The 6256-nt window shown below is 32.1% G+C and overlaps 1 pseudogene across 1 annotated transcript; it reads left to right on the top strand.

Annotated features, from left to right (window-relative positions):
• The first annotated feature begins 2820 nt into the window (after positions 1 to 2820).
• Positions 2821 to 4654, top strand: LOC148227211 (farnesyl pyrophosphate synthase pseudogene; annotated as a pseudogene). The gene has a single exon (XR_015812024.1). The product of XR_015812024.1 is annotated as a farnesyl pyrophosphate synthase pseudogene (transcript).
• Positions 4655 to 6256: the final 1602 nt, after the last annotated feature.

The following is a 6256-nucleotide window of genomic DNA, read 5'->3' as shown; positions in this document are numbered from 1 at the left end:
TTAGCTTGCATAATAACATTGAGCAGTTAATCCAATTGACATTTTTTTATTAATATAACTTTATTTACATACTTTTTCACCTAACTCAATTTTATTTGATTATTCAATATTCATATGATATATCAGGAAAATCTAAGAAAACCTAAAGTGAGTTGATCAGAATTACAATTTATTAAAAAAAAAATATGTGTTTATGTGAGATCATAATTTTATTTATAAACAATGATTTTCATTATTATTTCCTGATAATTTAATAATGAGCATATTAAGTCATGAAACAATATTTTATTCAACGTGCAGAAATATAATTATCTGCTCTAGAAATGTCCAGAACATTTATTATTTTTCTCGCACTTGATCGACCTTAAACTATATACATGCAATTCATATTTTTAGTTTAATTTTATCATAAATACTAATGATAATATGTTTTTTAATCGATTAAAAAATTATATAAACATAGTTTATATATGAAGTAATATTATATTTTATTTTATGTTTATTTGTAGGATATAAAGAACTTAGAAATGTAGATTTGCCTACTTTTATATTAAATTTGTCATTACATAAAGTATCCAGTAACTTCCAGGTAGGTTTTGCTACTTGACTTTTAGATAACCACTGTCATTGATGTCGTACAACGTCCATTTCTCATCTACGGCTATCAAAGTATCAAGAAAAGGCGAGCAACTTCAAAATCCAGAAGCTTTTTAAATATCTTAACGGTGAAATTTAGTTTTAAAAATCCCTAACATACTAATAACTGGCATTTTTAATACTTCTTACTGGAATTTAGAGTTTTTTGTTTGGAGTTGTTTTGAGATAATTTAATATAATTAAATCCGAAAAATATTTTTTAAAATCAATTAATTTATAACAACCTATCAATTTAATGTAATATGATTTTTTAAATTTTATTTTATTATTTTATTTCTTGTTTAATTACTCGTACGGTGAGAAAATTTTTCCTTCACTCGCTTACGTTAAGTAAGTAAGAGATAAGAGCGTGCGGAACGCACGTCCTTATCTTTCACTCACTCTAGTCACGTATCACGCAAGCGAGCGAAAGGAAAAGTATCTCACCGTACGCGCCTGATAGGTTATAGCGGAATATTCAAAAAAATAATCCGCTACTTTTTTCCGAAGGAAGAGGAATTCGAAGGACCCTTATCGAAATTCTTACTTAATCTACGCTCGGTTCGAGCGTTCCCACTGCAACGATTTTATTGCTTTTGACGTTAATTTTTGCCTTCTGAGAAGTGATAATTGTTTTTGCGTTCTCCTATTGACCAACATTCGGGTTGAATATACTTTAATCAGCCCTCTTATATTAAAAGTCCATAGTAATATCGGTAAGAAAAGCTATCATATTTTAAAACATAGTTGAATATCGAAATACAGACAAACTATGGAGCAATATATGAGATGCGATGTCTGTATGTACTTATTATACCGCTTATTTTTCCCTGGGAAATGAAATGGCTTAGTTTTGATTTTGGACTTGACTGAAACTATAGTTTGTTTAATAGCTTTCATAAGCTTGGATTTGGGTTTGAACAGAAAATCAAATTGAGTTTCATAGACATTTTAGAGCAGCATAATAACGCCTATCAGTTAAATTATATTTTCGCTAGTAGAAATATATATCTACTGGTGAAAATGTATTTGGACTTAGTAATAATATAGCTTTACCTTTAAAAGGACGGAATAGCGTATTCCGTAACGTCTCAGACTATTAACTCTTAGGTTGCGGGTTCGAACCCCGGCATTTATTTATAAAAATGTGCCATTATAAAAAACCGGCTCCAGCTGCAGTTATATCTGGTTAAAAATTATATTACACATATTAATTTATAAATATTAAAGATGCAGACTGGTTAATACTTACTTATAGGTATTCGTTTTATCTGATTTACTTATTCAGTTGGTACAGATTTACCCCGTTGTAACGCATTGTGCTTACGAATGTCAGGGGACAACGGAATATTTATTGAAAAAAATATCTATGTAAATGTATATATAATAATACTACTTATGGAAAAGTTGATGCCATATCATTTTATTAGCACCTGCCGGATAAATTACAATTTACTTTTACTGGTTAAAATATACATAACGGTGAACATGTATTTCGATATGATTTCACTGAAAAGACATATTTTAAAATTATTTTAGAATAACCTGAGAATTTCTGGTTTAGAATCAGGGACATCATTTTAACTTTTTTCAATAGAGAAGGGTGAAATAATATGAATTAAAATTCATATTATTTCATTAAATGACATTTTTCTGGCCAAACTCAACAGGAGGCAAATGCCCCCCCACCTGCCCGTCCCTGTCAGTTAGCTTTATAAACACATTTTTATTTTTAACAATGTGTATAAGATGACGTAGTTTAAATAAGATTTAACAAGACTTAAAAATTGATAATGTATAATACATATTTCGACTTAGTATATTAGCTAATTTAGTAACGGTTATAAAACAAATGGTAACTTTTTCATACGTAGCTACATGGGGAAAAGTAGTTAAAAGTTATTATATAAATATCAATTAGACACAGATTGAGCAGCTGCGTTATTTATTTTAGATATTATTATTAACATGTTGTTTGTTCCAAATATGATATAAATTTGATCGGCGGACGAGACACCGCCGGTCGTCGTACTTCCATCACGATCACCGGAAAAATAGTAAAAGTGTTGTTCTTGTTGCTGCCACGTCAGTATTACCGTCTAGATTGTGGCCAAAAAAATGTTACTACAACATGTTTATTAACAATAAAATATTTAAATATAATTTTACACACATAAATGTCTGTGCTTTGGAAGAAATTCAAGGAGAGTTAAAATATTATTATTTCCGTAATTTAATTTAATTTAAATTACGGAAATAATAATTTTGAAACTCTCCTGTGAAATTTGTATTTTATTTATTATTTTTTAGCCAATATAGCTAATTATATATGTTGATGGATTTTATATTGTTTTTTTATGAATATATTAATTTTATCATTTACAAATAAACATGTGCATTATAATTTAAATAAAAATATGGACAAAAAATAACAAATAAACAAAAATATCACTAGGAAACGCAAGTATCGAATTTACGCTGGCACCACAAGGAAGCCATTAATTGAGTCGCATAACAAGGAGATATTTTGTCAGCATGTAAATCGACGCAAATGCCATAAGCGTAAAAATTCAACTGCGACCTTGACCTTGAGTCGTAGCATAGTATTATAACGCGTGGTCAACGATAAACACCGCCGAAAAAACATACACACAAACGCGCATTAATTAAACGTTAAACGCGCGTTATTGTGCCGTTCGACCATACGTCGTCATTTCTTCCTGACTCCTCTCAGTGTTCGTTCGTGTTTTAAAGTGTTGCGCGAATATCTTATCGCGTGTTTATCGACGTTCCAAAAGTGAGTGATATCAATACAAACACAGTAAAATGTTCAAAGCGACCAATCTGCTCAAACAACTCGCCTTGGCCGCTAAACCGCGCTTGACGATCACTCCAGCGAGATGCCTAACCAGCGCCATCATGACGCCCAGAGATCAAGCTCGAGAATTCATGGCCGTATTCCCAGACATCATACGAGACATATCTGAGAGCAGTAAGCAGCTAGAACAGCCAGAAGCCACCAAATGGCTCTCAGAAGTATTGCAGTACAACGTACCAGGCGGAAAGAAGAACAGAGGTATAACCCTAATCACCTCATATAAACTCTTAGAAGAACAAACCAATCTGACGCCAGAAAACATCAGAATGGCCATCATCATGGGGTGGTGCGTGGAAATGTTCCAAGCATTCCATCTCATCTTGGAAGATCTCATGGACGGCGCCCAAATCAGAAGAGGATTGCCATGTTGGCATAAAAGAGTCGGTCTCAGCGCCATTAACGACGCCATTCTAGTCCAAATGACCATGTATTCAGTATTGAAGAAGTACTTTTTAGATAAGCCATATTATCTAGAAGCCATACACGTATTCAACGACATGACTGCTAAAACATCAACCGGACAATTGTTAGACATGCAATTGGTGAAAGAAAACAAACCAGATATTTCAAAGTTTACCATGAAATATTACGATACTGTAGTCAAGTATAAGACTTGCTATTATACGTTTCAAATGCCTGTCATGTTAGCTATGAAGATGTGCGGCATATCTGATCAAGAAAAATATAGACAAGCTAATACAATATTATTAGAAATGGGTCAATTCTTCCAGATACAGAACGACTATCTGAATTGCTTTGGAGATCCGGAACTGACAGGACAGATAGGTAAAGATATTATGTCCGGAAGATGCTCTTGGTTAGCAGTCGTTGCTTTACAAAGAGCTAATGCTAAACAGAAAAAAGTCATGGAAGATTATTACGGCACCAATAAAGAAGAAGACTCAGAAAAGATCAAGTCTTTATATGAGGATCTTGGATTACCAAGCACTTACAGGGCGTACGAAGAAAAAACTAACGAAGTAATAATAACGCATATACAACAAATAACCAGAGGGCTTAGACACGAGATGTTCTTAGACATCATGAAGAAAATTTATGGGCGTACTTCGTAGACTTCCAGAACAAAATCGAATACATTTTTGTACCTCAATTTATCTTTAAATATATTTTATACAAACACTAACGTTTTTTTATATTTATCATTGATTATAGATAAGATTTGGAATAACGTTACGTAAAATATAATCAAAAGCACATGATCATACCTAAACAACACTATAAGATCTAGCTTGAAAATGAATACACATCAGAGAGCAAAAAGCAGCTAGATCGTCATTCCAGGCAGAAAGATTAACACCGGTACTCTTGTTAAATTGAAACGAGTTCAAATGCTCTTGTATTCAGTACTGAACAAGTATTAATAAGACTAAAAACATCAACTGGTCAATTATGCATCTGTGTTTAAATTATACTATTTACAGGTACAATTATATATTCCAAATGCCATGAAGATTGATTATCAATCAATAAAAGTATAAATAACCTAAAACAATATTTGTAGATTAGATATTCTTTCAGATGCAAAAAGATTATTTGATTGTTTTAGAGATACAAAACTCACTGAACATGAACTTGCTCTTAGTTAGCAAATGGCTTAAGAAAAGCCAACGACTAACAAAGAAAAATCATGGTAAATAAAAAAAACGACAAAAATTGTGTTCTTATATTGGTAAGTAGAATTTTTATTATATTAGATTGCGTTACGTAATAATAAATTGTTGGGAAGTTATACAATAAATGTTGATATTCTCTCAATATCTACGTTTTTATTATGCACGTACAGAATGTTTTATAATAACGCAAATAAATAGCAGTCCAGGTGTGACGTTTATAGTCATACTTTTTACACCTGTGCAAGCCTTAAATATTCCAATTCGTATGAAGTCATCGTTAATTATAGTAAATGATATCAACGGTAAACACTAAAAATAAAAATGAATTGATTGTTATTTATTTAACATCTGTTGCAGTTTGCGGTTTAGATGGAACCGTATAAAAATAAAATAGACGTTAAACGATATCAACCGAGCGATAATCATTATATTAAACAGTAGAAACTGCTATTAGATACGGCAAATGCAATTGTTTTTATTTTTATTATGGTGAGTAATGTTGTTTTATGCGTAACTATACAGCGACCCAGTTTTGAGCTGCAAATTTATTATTAAAATAAAAAAAAGACCCAATTTGAGGTCGTGACATATAAACTACAAAAAGCGACACTGATAAAGACGCTATAGAAATTATTTGCATAATTACATATTTATAGTAGTATAAAATTAAATTTTATTAGTGCTTTCTAAAGATCACACATTATTAACAGGTTAAGCATTGAAAAGGGCCTCACTCCGTGGTTGCAGCTCTAAAGGCAGAAGTGTCTGAGGGACGCTTATGAAGGCATATTTTAAGATGTCTTAAATGTCGGACGTAGACTCCTGACTGATTCTATCAGGATAGTTTTGCTCCTTGGATGTAGCTTTAAAGGCTACAGTATCTAGCGGCACCGATTAATAATGATTATGCCTAAAATCTGAGCATTTGACGAAAGCTGAATGTTGATCTTCAATTAGGACTTGACAATGCAAAGGAAAAAATCCCATGCTCGGGCTAGAAAAAAGCGCGCCTAGTTAACGACTCAAGATCCATTGTATCTGATCGTGACTCAAACCTGTTGATATCCCTGGCGCCTGGCGCAGAGTAAAAATCTCTCAAAAATGAATG

Source organism: Plectrocnemia conspersa, unplaced genomic scaffold, assembly GCF_051122295.1.
Source record: "Plectrocnemia conspersa isolate PC_06_02 unplaced genomic scaffold, ASM5112229v1 ptg000013l, whole genome shotgun sequence".
NCBI classification, from domain to species: Eukaryota; Metazoa; Arthropoda; class Insecta; order Trichoptera; family Polycentropodidae; genus Plectrocnemia; species Plectrocnemia conspersa.
This window is presented reverse-complemented; position numbering and strand designations above follow the sequence as displayed.